Source organism: Macrobrachium rosenbergii, chromosome 58 (genome assembly GCF_040412425.1).
Source record: "Macrobrachium rosenbergii isolate ZJJX-2024 chromosome 58, ASM4041242v1, whole genome shotgun sequence".
Lineage (NCBI taxonomy): Eukaryota > Metazoa > Arthropoda > Malacostraca > Decapoda > Palaemonidae > Macrobrachium > Macrobrachium rosenbergii.
Genome location: NC_089798.1, coordinates 18,192,115 through 18,208,074, shown reverse-complemented (window position 1 = coordinate 18,208,074; position 15,960 = coordinate 18,192,115). Strand labels below are relative to the sequence as shown.

General features: G+C 40.6%; 1 protein-coding gene across 5 annotated transcripts in view; it reads left to right on the top strand.

Moving 5' to 3' along the window:
- Positions 1 to 15,960, top strand: part of LOC136837154 (lysine-specific demethylase 2A-like) — a 255,225-nt gene that overhangs the window by 44,592 nt on the left and 194,673 nt on the right. The window lies entirely within an intron of this gene.

The following is a 15,960-nucleotide window of genomic DNA, read 5'->3' as shown; positions in this document are numbered from 1 at the left end:
CTCCTTCATACATATCATGGACCAACCTCACATACTTCTATGGTGCTCCCTTTACTCGCTTTACACCTCTGCCATAAAATTGTCGTCATAAATTGACAAAGCACTTATTTTGGATGGCTTAAAACATGCATGAAAAGTTAATGTATAGAATTTTTTGTTTGGAGGAAGCCATTAAAATATGACCTGTCCCATTGCCCTGCATTGTGCTTGTTACTTTAAATTTTTGTTTTTAAGTACATGGAATGTGTATTTTTCCTGCTGCATGTATCATGCATTTCTTACTTACATTTGGTGTAAACCACCATTTTGTTTTCCCAACCCCCTAATATATTACAAAATTATTGGTACCCTAGTGGGGAATAAGGCAATCTATGGAAGAATAAAAACAAAGAAGTTCATTGCATTAACCATGAGCCAGAAATGTATATGGATCATGTTTATAACTGGTGTTCACAAATTACAATATGAAGACAGTCATAGGCATTTTTCAGGAAGACAAAGTACAGTGAACCCCCGTATTGGCAGGGAATGTGTAACCCCCCCCCTGCAAATAGCTAAAATCCACAAATACTTAAAACCCTTTAAAAACCACTTAGAACTGCCTAATTTGATAGTTTAAACGTAAAAAAAATCCCTCTAAAAATGGTCATACCTGAGTATTTTATAATTTTGTCACAAAAAGTGCATTTAGTCATGAAAATATGAAAATACAGTAATTAGTGAATATTTCTCAGTAAAGAATACCGCGAATGGGCGATTTTTCCTCAAATAATGGGTAGATATGTTCCACAGAGAGATCCACGAATACGTGAGTCCACGAATATGGGGGATTTACTGTATCAGATGTTATGTCATAAATGTCTTCCTCTTCTGAGTCACTATAGCTGGTCCACTTAAGGTGGATTTTTGGGTGAGCCCTATGCCTACGAGATATTTGTTTAGTGGCCTCTGATTAGCTTGTACTGGGAGGTAGGCGGCTCTCTCACTGTCTCATATTTTCACCTGTTGTGTAGAAAACTAGCAATATGTGTATATTTCTTCAATTATCTCACGTTTTGCACAAGATAGGAAAGTTTTGGTCATACTATAGGATTCGGTATTAATTGCACAACTAAATCATGATTTCCTGAAATAAATAAGGTAAACACAAAGGAATGTTCCGACACGATATACAAACCATCGGTCCTTTACTTTAGGAATTACTTTCAGCGTAGGCTGGAAACTGTCGTTAAATTCTTGAGCAAGGTGGCTAGGCAGTGGGGAATAAGGCAATCTATGGAAGAATAAAAACAAAGTGTATTGCATTAACCATGAGCCAGAAATCTATATGGATCATGTTTGTAACTGGTGTTCACAAAGTACATTATAAAGACAGTCATAGGAATCGGCATTAAATGCACAACTAAATCATGATTTCCTGAAATCAATAAGATAAACACAAAGGAATGTTCCGACACGATATACAAACTGTCGGTCCTTTACTTTAGGAATTAGTTTCGGCGTAGGCTGGAAACGGCCGTTAAACTCCTGAGCAAGGTAGTTAGGCAGTAACTACCGCCAAGTAGGCAGGAATACCCTCCTGCCCGGATGTAAACATTCCCGTTTGCTTTTGGCGTCAAGCGTTGCAGACGTGGTTTCGGATCTCTCTGCCTGACTGTCGTTAAGCTTTTATTATCCTGGTGGGATCTTTCTACATTTTTGTGTACAGGCAGTCCCTAGTTAACGGCGGGCTCGGTTAACAGCGATCTGGTTTTATGGCGCTTGTCTAACAATGAAAATCTGCAATTTTTGGTGCCGAAAATCGCTGATTTCCGCTTATCGGCGCCGATAATTGGGTATTGGCGCTGATAACTGAAAATCTGCACTTTTCAGCGCCGATAACCCCTGAAAATCACCGTAAAAGCGCTGAAATCGCCTATTTTCGGTTAGTGGCGATTTTCGATTATCATCACACCCTCAGAAATGGAACCCTGCTGATAACCGGGGACTGCCTGTATATATTACGTGTGTGATATTAATACAAACCCACGATTTGTGATAACATTGCATAGCCGTCGTTCCCTGCGCTGTGCCTTAGGTTTGATGGCCAAGGGCATATTTAAGGAGTGTAACTGAGTGGTAATGCTTCTCTTCCAGTAGCCCTTTATTTAGATACTGAAGGCGTTCCCTTGTACAATCAGAAATATTAGATTGGGACGTAATATCTTCGCTCCACTACATTGATCGGGACGTAAGAGTTCGCTTCCCTTCTTGGGCTCCCGCCCTCTGTGTACAGGGGCATGAATACTTCTTTCCTACTTGTGCTGAGTGTTGTTTTCGCTGCCTGCACTTAGAGGGTTGCGGGGCGGGTGGGAGGTTGCGGGAGTCGTCTGTAAGTTACACTTCCACGGCGCCCTTGGTAGCCTACCCTCCTTCCTTCTCTCTCCTTGTGGGTTCTTCCTCATCTCTCCTTCGCCCTCTTCGCTTGCTTGTCGGGCAAAGACTGCGAGGAGGGTGGGGGGCAGTTGGGCAACCTCTTCTTGGGTACCTCTCGCTGCGTAGGGCAGTTCCCCTCATAGCGAGAGTAGTTTTCCTGTCTAATCATCTTTGCTTTTTCTTTCAGGTTGACAGTGAGCATCACAGACACAACAGTAGTTGGCTGGATATCTCAGAGGATATCTCACATGAAGGAGTGCCAAGGTTCATTTAGTGTTGCTTCGGGATCGACCACAATACCTGGCTGGATGACATAGTTCCATGTTGGGATCGTTCTTTCATGTATTCTGTGGCAATGCCTCTGGCCCATCTGCTCCTGCTGTTCCCTATGTTACACTTCTGTTAATTCGATGACCGTCTCTGGGCGGCTCTTCCTGGTCTACTGTCGCAGCCATCCTGATCGTTCCTGTCGCTGCTGGTGACTTTTTCATGTGACGTTCGGGGCTGTTGCAGGGCTGTAGCTCCTGCATCGGCTGTCCTGATCATGCCTGGTGCTTCTCCCTGGTGGCCTTCCAAACCGCTTTGTGTTCCTGCCAGCTCCTGCAATAGGCGTAAAGCTGTCGCCTGATCATGCCTGGTGCATCAGCTGTCCTGCCTGCCGCTTCTCCTGGTGGTGTGGCGGGGTCCATTGTTTCGTGCCCAGGACCTGTAGATGATGTTGGCGTGAAGGTTCCTTGTGGAAAGTGATGTTCTGGCGTTGTGTCCTGCCTGCCAGCTTCTGCATCAATTGTCCTGATCATGCCTGCTGCTTCTCCTGGTGGTGGTGTCTTGGGCCACTTCCATTATGTTCCTGCCTAACTGCCCTGGAGGTTACCATGTTTCGTGTCCACCATTCTGTAGATGATGTCGGAGTGGAGGTGAAGGAAGTTGCCCTGTGGAAGTAGCCACTGTCTTCATCTTAACTTCGATTTCGTCTTCTGCTGCGTTTTCCTTCCTCTCTCAAGGTCCAAGGGGGTCCCGGGAATTGGACAGACTTCCATCAGCCGAAGGAGAGGAAGGCAGCTTGCTTGCCCAGCCAAGCCCCTGGTCGCGCTTGCGAGACTGGCTTGGCTCGGCTTGTCCCGCCTGCCTCCCAGTCCACCGCATACCAGTCTGGATTGCATTCACGTGATTGGCTCAGTTTGGTGCAGCTCAGCTCGGCCCCACTCGGTTTTTCCGAAATGGGTTCTCAGCTCTGTGCGAGTGAACTTTCTGCTCTTCCCAGGAAAGCGCTTTGCCACGGCACAAGCGCTCTTCTTCCCTGTTTCGCAGTAATCTCCTTCTGTTGATTATCGCTCACGGTCCGCCTCTCCTGCTGGTCTTACTGGCAGGACAGGTAGGGGTACTCTTTCTCCTCACCTGTTCTCTTTTCCTCTCGGTTGTTCCGAGAGGCATGAGACGGACAAAGAGAGCTCTTCAGAGTTTGGCTTCCTGGTGTGCTTTAGGTGTTGGTCCCTGATTCTCTCATAGTACAACCAGGTAGCCGAGGAGGGTTTCATGGGATCTGTCAAGGCTCCCTCTGAGGGGAGAGGATCCCTGGGACAGGAACGCGACTCCCCCAATGAATAATCTTTACCACTCGCAACCCTTGCAGTTCCTGAGTGGCCGAGTGTGTCGAGGGCCGCCGCTGTCCTTGCTTTCGAGAGCATTCTCAACCAGATGAACTCTTTTCTTCGGAGAAGGAGTTCATTCAGGTCGAGACACCAAGCTTCTCCCCTGCCTTGACCAAATACGAATTCTTCTTCTCTTGAAGGGTCTGGCCGACCGCAGTTCTGTGGGCAGTTCTGGTGCTAAGAAGAAAGACTTTGTCCCAGTTCGGATCTCCGGTTTTGTAAGACCCGAGTAGGCTCAACCCTTAGGAACGAACCTTAGTTGGTTCTGCCTTTCTCTTGCAGAGATTTGCCAGATACCTTGGCAATCAAGGTTCGTACCAGGGCACTGCCTTGTCCTTTGGACAATAGCCAAGACCTTTGGGTCTAAGTCATCTCGACTCGACCTCGAGTTCAAGCCAGCCTCTCCACAACTCCTAAGAACTCCCAGGCTTTGATAGAAGATTGTGGAGCATAGTCCTCTCCTACCCTTCTAGGAAAGTGCACATAACTGTCTCTCTTTCCACCTCTTTCCCATAAGGGAGGAGGGAAGAAGGGAAGAGAGAAAGAAGTATCGACTGGGGAGAAGTTCTCATACTGCAGATTCCTGGGTGAAATGATATTTATCAAGTCTCTGGAGCTGGCAGCGACATTGCCAAGACCTGGGAATGGATTCCTTCAGGAGAAGTATCTATTTCCCTTGGGTCTCGGGAATTCTTTTCATCCCACTTCCTCTCCCGTGCTCCTGATTCAGGAAATACCAGCCCAGCTAGAGCTGATAGTCTCACTATCCTGTCATCTTGCAGAAGCTTCCCCATGGCGGAGAATGGAAATCTGCTTCCACTCCTCCGTCCTTCTTTCCTCTTCAGTGTATGAGGAAGGAGTTAGGCTAATGCTTGATTGAAGGAACCTTCGATTGTGCTTGCATATTCCCCTCACATGTGTGTCTAGTTACGGATTCACTGATCGAGGAATAGGCACACACCTGTAAGACTTTGTCTTGAAGGTGTGTGACTGAGATGATTAGTACCTTCTCATCACCATCTTGGGCTCAAGACAGCCTTCTGGCCTTCTGAGAATTCAGGATAAGTTTTGTGACACTCAGTGGTTTGTTAAATAACAAACCACAGTAGTGGCATTTGTTGACAAACAAGAGGGAATTGTTTTTTCCTCCTGTTTCATCTGTCGACATTTGCAGGTACTTGAGTGTTCTGTTGCACACTCGACATCTCAGTTGGCCAGATGCATCCCTGGTGGGGATGTATTGGCAGGCAAGCTTGGCCTCATGTTTGAGTGATTGGGATGGAACGTGCTGCTCACTGGAAGATTCACAAAGAGATTGCTTGACTGTGAAATCCCTAACATGTTTCTGTTGCTTCCCTGCACAAGTTGGTAGCTTTTTCTTGCTCCTTCATACCAGACCCAGGGGCCACTACGGCGAAGCATGCTGTCTTTCTGGGAAACTTCATATCTACATTATTCCCCCTTTTGTATTTGTCGATTTCGCTGGGGGTTCTCAAGTATTGCTCACCCCGAGTTAGAGACAAATGCCGGAAGACTTCGCCTCTCGCCTGACCTGATAGCCGAGGCATTGAGAAGAGTTCTGCTTGACCCAACTTCTTGTAGCAGCTACACAAGAAGTGGTTCTTTGGGCAGTACATCCTGGTGTGTTTGGGACTGGGAGACCTTCCAGCTTCCCTTGCAACCATAGGCTTTCTCGACAAGCAGCAGCAGCTATAGCTGGATATCTCTTGAAGTCCTCTGCAACACTCCCAGGGACTGGAGCTGTCTTCACTGGTGGGTGTCGTTGCAGAACTCCTTCTCGGGTCAGAGTCGCTCTTCAAGTCTGGACTTCCTCGTCTTCTCTGCCGAGGGTTGCTTCTTTCCCTTTTATTTGTGAAGAATGTAAGCCCTTGAGACCTAGTCTTCTATCTGAAGTAGCCTTCTTCTCCTCAGTCAAGATTTAGCTACGGATGAGAAGCTTCTTCAGTCTTGCTGCCCCAGGGAACTGTTCCCTGGGTGGCATGTGACTCTCGTTTAGGGTTCCTGTCCCATGCTGCACGCGCCCTTACGAGAGTTGTCGGATAGATGTACCCTCGTAGGACCACCTCTCATTTTGCTCCAGCCTTGTCATAGAAGATGGAAGAACAGGTGAAGGGTATCAATACCTCGACTCCTCCTCGGACGTCATAGGTGGACTCCGAATCCTTTGGCATCTATTGTCGGGTTTGAGTCGTCCTTGTTCCCCTCCTCCTTGAACTTTGTATCGATGATCCAGATCATTCATTACTTTGTTCTTTAGGGAGCTGTGGTACTTTCCGAAAAGGCTCGACACTTCTAACCCGGATATCGTCGACATTTTCGCTTGTACTCTCTCTCACAAGGAAGAAGTGTCTTCAGGACACATCTTCCTCCTGGCTTTGTGAAGCGACTGAAGGAGGTACTCGGCAGCTGACGACGACAATACCGGTACCTTCCACCCGAGAGCTCACGAAGCTGATACTGATACCTTCCACCCGAGAGCTCACGAAGCCGATACCGATACCTTCCACCCGAGAGCTCATGAAGCCGATACCGATACCTTCCACCCGAGAGCTCATGAAGCCGATGGCTTGGTCCATTCCTTGCATTCCGGAAGTTTTTGTCAGGCTGGAAACAAGACGTGGTCTCATAGACCACATTCTTGTCTTCCTATGGTCTTGCCCACAGGCCCTTTGAGCATTTTGTCCTTGGCCCTATGGTGGCTGCTCAACAATTTGTGTTTTCTTACCCGGCACCTTCAAGAGGATGAGTAGCATCTCGCCTAAGGTGTTGGTTCTGGAAGTGAGAAGGATACTGAGAGTGACTGGCCTCTCTTCCTCCTCCTTCCCCGTCCTTCTACTTCTCCTCCTTCGGGATGAGAATAGGACTCGAACCAACACGTGCTGGACCTGGCACTGATGCGGTAAGACTACACATCGAGCACCCATGCTGTTTTTCTCGTAGAATCATAGAAGCAATTCCACTTCTTCCTCTAGCAAGGGGAGGAAGGAGAGTCTGGTAATAAGGGAAACCCTGTCTCAGCTTTTCCTTACTGCCTCCGACTCTAAGATTCTTCCAGCCTATTTCATGTCACGTTTCCTCACTCATGCAAAAAGGTCCAGTATCTGACATTTGATCTTCCAGTTCCTACACTCCAATCAATATGTCAAAGGCTCAGGTACTCCTCCTCGCTCTTTCGAGTAGGAGGACTAGCCCAGGTGTGCAGAACTCCAGTCAGTTCAGGAGACTCATTCACATTCCTCCCTCCAACCAGTGAGTCTTCCTAATGTAAAGGACCAAGGGTTTGTGTATCATGTAGGAACAAATCACAATTTTTTAAAGTAAATTGTATTTTTCCTAACTATACAAACCTGAGGTCCTTTACATTACATATGCCCACCTCATGCCACCCCTCAATCTGAACGTGGACCGAAAGGCAAACTGGAATGTTTACATGCGGGCAGGCTGGTATTCCCGCCTACTTGGCGGGAGTTACTGCCTAACCACCTTGCTCAAGAGTTTAACCGCCATTTCCAGCCTGTGCTGAAAGTAATCCCTAATGTAAATACAGTAAATTCACCCTGAGTATGCTGGTGCTTTCAGATTTTAGATGCATGTGATATGTGAAGAGAAAATGAAGAATGCCTTACTATGTTGCATCCGTATTCGACTCATTTTGAGTCAAGTACAGATGTAACATAATAAGACACACAGTACAGTAAACCCCCATGTTCACGGTCTCACTATTCGCAGACTCACTTATTCGCGGATTTCTGAATGTAACATATATGAGGCGCTTAACGGCAGAGTGTCTCAAGCGCCAAAAACTAAAATTGGAGAAAAAGGCAGTCAAAGTTTGGCTACTTTCAGAATGCGATATCTCAGCATTTAAATGAGGTACGACACAGGGGTTTGTTTTAAAATAAAGGTTATTGTGTCTGCTTTCAAACCATCATTGTAAAATAGCCAAGAGTTTAATGCATGCCGAAAGATAAAGCGATGACTGCATTCATCTTGAAATCAATCTTATACTCCGGTGCACTGAATCCCATAAAAACACACACCAATGCCCCTGTAACCCTCTAGGACCCCCAAAGATATTATATTTGTTTTATTTATCATTCTGGATAATTTCTTGATTATCTTAATCTTACAGGAATAACTAGGTGATTTTGTTCACTTCAAAAAGACCTAAAAAGCTAATGCTTTACACAATAAAATAGCAGTAGAAAGATAATAAGATATTTTAATCAGAATACTCTGAGGCTGATACAGTCGTCTCACCTGCAAAACAATAATAATTGCCGTCAATAATGGCTAAAATACATTTTGATTGGAAAAAAACGTAAGCGCCAATTACTTCAGGCGAGAATCAGGCGTCATAGTCCAGTAAATCATTATCCACGTCATTCTCATGAGAGTATCTTGGTGTCTGGAGTAGCAGTGAGGGTATCTTGATCACAAAAAGCTGGTTGAAGTATGTCATGAAAATCTGGGGGATGAATGGAACCAGATCTTTTCAGCTTACATACGCCTCACCTTTGTTACGTAAGCTTTTGGCTACATTTTGCTTCCAATTAGCAAAGTCCCGGACTCTCTTTCTGCCCCTGGAAGCTGGAACATTGTCATCTACATTCATGTCGGACATGATGAAAAGGAACCAGTATTATTAATGAATAAAGAACAAAAAGAAGCACATTAAATCCAGAGGCGATCATGGGGAAGGAAGGTACAAGAATGTTTTTTATTGCAGTGATAGCCAGCGCCTCCGCTGATGGCTAGCCTTTCTCATTGGCCGTGTGGGAGGTGTGGCAGGGCGTCTGGACTCATGATTGGTTTATGCACCACAGGCGCTTGCGACTCTGCCACCCAGACCAGCCAGTGCAGCCATGTGTAGCGTCACTAAGGAAAAGAAGTAATGTTACAAAACGAGAATTTCGACCTTGTTGTTGTGGGAAATTTGAACTGAAATTTCTTCTCCCGACAGCTAGAGGGTTAGAGATGACGTTGGTGTGCTTAACTCCAAATCGGCGACGGTGTCGCTTACGACACTCTGCCGTTAGGTGCCTCATATAGACATTATTCTCTGAAAATTTGCCCATTCACAGTATTTTTTGTAACATATATAGACATTATTCTCTGAAAATTTGCCCATTCACAGTATTTTTCACTGAGAAATATTCACTTAACCCTTAAACGCCAATCCTCTATTTACAAAAGTGTCTTCCGTATGCTGGCGGTGTTCCGGAGTTGGCGCGGATTTTTTTTTTTTTTTTTTTTTTTTTTTTTTTCCAAAAAAAATCACAGCACACTTAGTTTTTGAGATTAACTCTTTAAACGCCTGTTGACTTAGCAAACGTTGACTAAAATTGTCTGTTGAATGCCGAGTGGACGTAGCAAACGTCGACTACAAAAATTTCAACCTTCGGTCAACTTTGATTTAATTTGAAAAAGTCAAAAACGCAATTGTAAGCTAAAACTCTTACATTCTAGTAATATTCAATCATGTACCTTCATTTTGCAACAAATTGGAAGTCTCTAGCACAATATTTTGATTTATGGTGAATTTTGAAAAAACTTTTTCTTATACAGCGGTAACTCGGCCGAAAAATTTCAGAAATTTTTTCGTCATTTTTGTCGTAATTTTTGCACTGTTCTATATTAGCCGTTACATAAAGTTTTATATATGAAAAATGCGCAATTTCATGTACAATACAACAGAAAATAAATCATGGTTGTAGCTTTTTTATCAGTTTGGAAATATTTTCATATAAATCACGATAACTGCCAAAATTTCAACCTTCGGTCAACTTTGACTCGACCGAAATGGTAAAAAACGCAATTGTAAGCTAAAACACTTACATTCTAGTAATATTCAATCATTTACCTTCATTTTGCAACCAATTGGAAGTCTCTAGCACAATATTTCGATTTATGGTGAATTTTGAAAAAACTTTTTCTTACGTCCGCGCCAGAAATTCTTTAAATCACGTTGTCGTAATGTTTGCACTGTTTTATATTAGTCGTTACATAAAGTTTTATATATGGAAATGTGCGCAATTTCATGTAGAATACAACAGAAAATAACTCATGGTTGTAGCTTTTATCAGTTTTGAAATATTTTCATATAAATCATGATAACTGCCAAAATTTCAAGCTAGGGTCAACTTTAACTCAACCGAAATGGTCAAAAACGCAATTATAAGCTAAAACTCTTACATTCTAGTAATATTCAATCATGTACTTTCATTTTGCAACAAACTGGAAGTCTCTAGCACAATATTTCGATTTATGGTGAATTTCTGAAAAAAATTTTTTTTCCTTACGCTCTGCGCCGTAACTCGGCCGAACATCTCAGAAATTCTTTCGTCATGTTGTCGTAATGTTTGCATCATTTTACATTAGTCGTTACATAAACTATTATATATGAAAATGTGTGCAATTTCATGTAGAATACAACAGAAATTAGCTCATGGTTGTAGCTTTTATCAGTTTTGAAATATTTTCACATAAATCACAATAACTGCCAAAATTTCAACCTTCAGTCAACTTTAACTCAACCGAAATGGTAAAAACGCATTGTAAGCTAAAACTCTTACATTCTAGTAATATTCAATCGTTTACCTTCATTTTGCAATAAATTGGAAGTCTCTAGCACAATATTTCGATTTATGGTGAATTTTAAAAAAACATTTTCCTTACGTCTCTTGTGTAACTCGGCGAACATCTCAGAAATTCTTTCGTCTCGTCGTAATATTTGCACCGTTTTATATTATTCGTTACATAAAGTTTTATATATGAAAATGTGCACTATTTCATTTACAATACAACAAAAAATAACTCATGGTTGTAGCTTTTATCAATTGTGCTAGAGACTTCCCGTTTGTTGAAAAATGAAGCTAATTGATTGAATATTACTAGACTGTAAGTGTTTTAGCTTACAATTGCAGTTTTCGACCATTTCGGTAGAGTTAAATTTGACCGAAGGTCGAATTTTTTCTATTTATCGTGATTTATATAAAAATATTTCAAAACTGATAAAAGCTACAACCATGAGTTATTTTCTGTTGTATTGTACATGAAATTGCGCACATTTTCGTGTATAACACTTTATGTAACGCTAATAGAAAACGAAAGTAAAATTACGACAAGGTGACTAAAGAAATTCTGAGATTTTCGGCCGAGTTACACTATAAATCAAAATATTGTGCTAGAGACTTCTTGTTTGTTGCAAAATGAAGGTAAATGATTAAATATTTCTAGAATGTAAGAGGTTTAGCTTACAATTGCATTTTTCTACCATTTCGGTCGAGTCAAAGTTGACCGAAGGCTGAAATTTGGCACTTATCGTGATTTATATGAAAATATGTCAAAATTGATAAAAGCTACAACCATGAGTTATTTTTTGTTGTATTCTACATGAAATTGTGCACATTTTCATATGTAAAACTTTATGTAAAGGCTATTAGAAAACTGTGCAAAAATTACGACAAAGTGACTAAAGAATTTCTGAGATTTTCAGCAGAGTTAGCTGATGCTTTCTTTTGGGATAGGAAAGAAATTCGCGCATGCGCAGCTGGGTTACGCTTGTAAACAAAACAACAGCGTGCTCCGTGAACTCCCAGCATCCCTTAAGGCACGTGATTTAAAATTTTTCACAAATGAGGCCTATAAGTATTTTTCTGCGAATATTTAAAAAAACTTTTTGTAGTAGACGTATTTTACGTCGACTTGGCACCCGACAGACAATTTTTGTCGATGTAAAATAAGGGTTAATTGCTGTATTTTCATATTTTCATGACTAAATGCACTTTTTGTGATAAAACTTAAAATACTCAGGTATCCAGATAGTGCTTGTTACAATAATAAGCTTTACGATGATTCAATTTTGTGATGAGGTAAGCAATTAACCCTTAAACGCCTACTGGACGTATCATACGTCGACTAAAATTGTCTGTTGGGTGCCAAGTGGACGTACCGAACGTCGACTACAAAAAATTTCAACCTTCGGTCAAATTTGACTCGTCCGAAATGGTCGAAAAACGCAATTGTAAGCTAAAACTCTTACATTCTAGTAATATTCAATCATGTACCTTCATTTTGCAACAAATTGGAAGTCTCTAGCACAATATTTCGATTTATGGTGAATTTAAAAAAAAAAAACTTTTCTTACGCCTGCGCGTTAACTCGGCCGAAAATTTCAGAAATTCTTTCGTCATTTTGTCATAATTTTTGCACTGTTCTATATTAGCTGTTACATTAAGTTTTATATATGAAAATGTGCGCAATTTTCATGTAAAATACAGCAAAATACAACCCATGGTTGTAGCTTTTATCAGTTTGGAAAAATTTTCATATAAACCACGATAACTGCCAAAATTTCAACCTTCAGTCAACTTTGACTCTACCGAAATGGTAAAAAAACGCAATTGTAACCTAAAACTCTTACATTCTAGTAATATTCAATCATTTACCTTCATTTTGCAATAAATTGGAAGTCTCTAGCACAATATTTCGATTTATGGTGAATTTTTGGAAAAACATTTTCCTTACGTCTCTTTGTGGTAACTCGGCCGAACATCTCAGAAATTCTTTTGTCACGTTGTCGTAATATTTGCACCGTTTTATATTAGTCGTTACATAAACTTTTATATATGAAAATGTGTGCAATTTCATGTATAATACAACAGAAAATAACTCATGGTTGTAGCTTTTATCAGTTTTGAAATATTTTCATATAAATCACGATAAATAGAAAAAATTCGACTTTCGGTCAATTTTAACTCGACCGAAATGGTTGAAAACTGCAATTGTAAGCTAAAAAACTTACAGTCTAGTAATATTCAATCAATTAGCTTCATTTTTCAACAAACGGGAAGTCTCTAGCACAATATTTCAATTTATGGTGAATTTTTGAAAAAATTTTTTTACGTCTGCTCGTTACGAATTCATGCATCATTTTGTGATAATATTTTCTCTGTGTTGCTTTGATCGTTTTACAATTTGTTATATACCAACATGATCGCAATTTAGTGTACAATACAAAGAAAAACAAAATAACCCGTTAGCTTTAACCGGTTTGCTCACAGCGCGATTTGTATAAAATTATATATGAAAATTTTTTTTTGCGCTGTCATATATTTCAATATTTATATATGATAATGATATTTTTTTTTTTCATTTCTAATGGTTGCATACTAAACTTCAGGCAATGACAAAAAAGAGCCAAAAATGAACTCTTAATCTTAAAAACTAAGCGTGCTGTGATTTTTTAAAAAAATTTTTCCGCTTCAGCGCTAACTCACCTAACGCCACCGGCATACGGGAGACGTTTTTGTAAATAGAGGCTCGGCGTTTAAGGGTTTTAATACCAATACGACGATATTCATAAAATTTTAAATTTCGCGAGGGTGCAGGCAGCAGTGTACAATCAGGCAGCAAGAGAGACCAAATTACAATAGACCAACTTCTTTTCCTCCATCTCTTTATCCCATCAAGTTAAAAAAGTAAAAGAGAATGATAAAAGTATTGTTAGTAACGTTATACTCTTGCGTAAATGCCTACAGCCATAAACAACCGAATGAGAAACTGTTGTTTTGCTTATAGCCGAATCAGATAACAACAGCTGGTTTGCTTGTATTTCAACCATCATACGGTAGTAAACAATTACCGTAGTTACAGTACAAATGGCGTTAAGTAGAATAGGACTGATATATTTTTACATTATACCCTTATTCGGTATGGATAAAAGATCAGCAAAGAATTATATTGTTAAATTTAAGCTGGAAGTTGTAGCTGAAGCTGACAAAACAATGTTCAAGCTGCTAATGACTACATTATCGTGCAGTGGAAGCATGGGTGAGACTTGATCGTAATTAAAGTTGGAGAGAAAATATTTTAATCAAAACTAGTGGGGATGAAAGAACACATATCACTGCTGTTTTTATGCTGATAATCGATAAAAACATAAAGCTCATATTATGATGAAATCAAGTGAAAATTGTGAACGGAATCTTGATTTTTTTTTTTTTTTATGTATACAAAAACATACCCCCAAATGGCCAATGTCATATATTAATGAAAAAATAGTTAAATTAATTTCACAACGAGACATATTTAAGTTATATTTTGACTTAAAAACACCTTGTATAACAAAAAATAACCATCTAGAAATTCAATTACATTAACTAGAAGCAAGAAAAGTTCTCTAAACTGAGTTAAATATGGCATCCCCTGCAAATACATGGGGTTTACGGTATTCTTCATTCTCTCTTCATATATCACATGCATCTAAAGTCTGAAAGGACCAGCGTAACCAGGGTGAATGTATTGTATGAAAACAAGTTTTATTTTATCTTGATCACATGAATGATGCAAATCCGATGATACACAAAAACAGGTATAAAGAATTGAATGCTTCTCTCTTCACTTTTACTCGTTGTAGTTCCTTTTTGTTTTATCTTATTGGTTTCAGGAAATCATGATTTAGTTGTATAATTAATACCGAATCCTATGGTATGACCACAACTTTCCTATCTTGTGCAAAGTGTGAGATAAATGAAGAAATATAAACATATTGCTAGTTTTCTAAGCTACAGATGAAAATATGAGACACTTAGCGAGTCACCTACCTCCCTATGCCAGCCAATCAGAGGCCACCAAACAAACATCTCATAGGCAAGCATAGGACTCACCCCTGAGCGAGCCACCTACCTCCCAGTGCCAGCCAATCAGAGGCCACCAAACAAACATCTCGTAGGCGGCATAGGGCTCACCCAAGAATCTACCCTAAGTGGACCAGCTATAGCATGCAGTTTCTTTCTTAGCAGGCCATACAGATGTCAGTCTGTGTGCATGTGTTTCAGTAACAGTTAATTTTCATTCATTTTCCTTTCTCTGGTGGGTAGTGCATCAGTGTACAATTTTCATTCATTTTCCCTTCTCTGATGGGTAGTGCCATCAGTGCACCTCAAATGATGCACTGTGGACATTACCAGAGGGTGTTTTTAGTGTCCTTTCAGCCTATAACCTTGCTCTATCCACTTTGTAGCCTTTTACTTTGCTGCCCTTCCTGCTTGCTTAAGTTACTTCTTAGTGCAACTGTGGAGTTTTCTCAAAATTTCACCTTCTGTTTGCAGGTTACAGATCAGTAGAACTGGCCATATTTTTAATATTCCTTCAAACAGTATATAGCCTACTTTAGAATAAAAATGATTCAGTGTGTTCTAAACCATCCTAAAAAGCTTTTAGCTAGTCAGCAGTTGTCAATTTGTGGACTACCAGTTTTACCACAGATATTATAGTAAAGTTTACTGATTCCCGATTTGATGTGAAATGTGGTCATTCCGTACCTCTCCCCCACAGTTCCTCAAATGGCTGTACCCATGTACTTCAAATGCATGATTACCTAGTCATAGGAAATATAATCAAGCTAATTGTATGCCTGATTGGCCTATAGGTGAACCAACACAGTCAGTAGAAAAGGGCCCCCCCAATTACCTTGTTACACTGCTGATTATTTCTGTTTCTAAGGTACTCACAGATATTGGATACACTTTCCTTTGACCTTAACCTGTCATACTTCTCTGTGGCATTTCCTAGTTTTATTTTTCTTATAAACAACAGAGTTTTTAGTTGTTACTTTTGGATTTGGATGTTATCAAATACATGAAGATCAGGTAAAGATGAAATACTTAGATATTACCTTATTCTGGTTAAATCACACTCACTCTTGGCTGTTTTTCACATAATCTACATTTTCATTAATTGTAAGCCTTGTTGGTCTTTTAATTATTAAAGAATATGGGCTTTTTTATTTTATATCTTTCTAATTTGTCATGAATGATTTAATGTAAAAAACAGAGGTACTTGTTTTCCTCCTTACTATCCCCTTAGG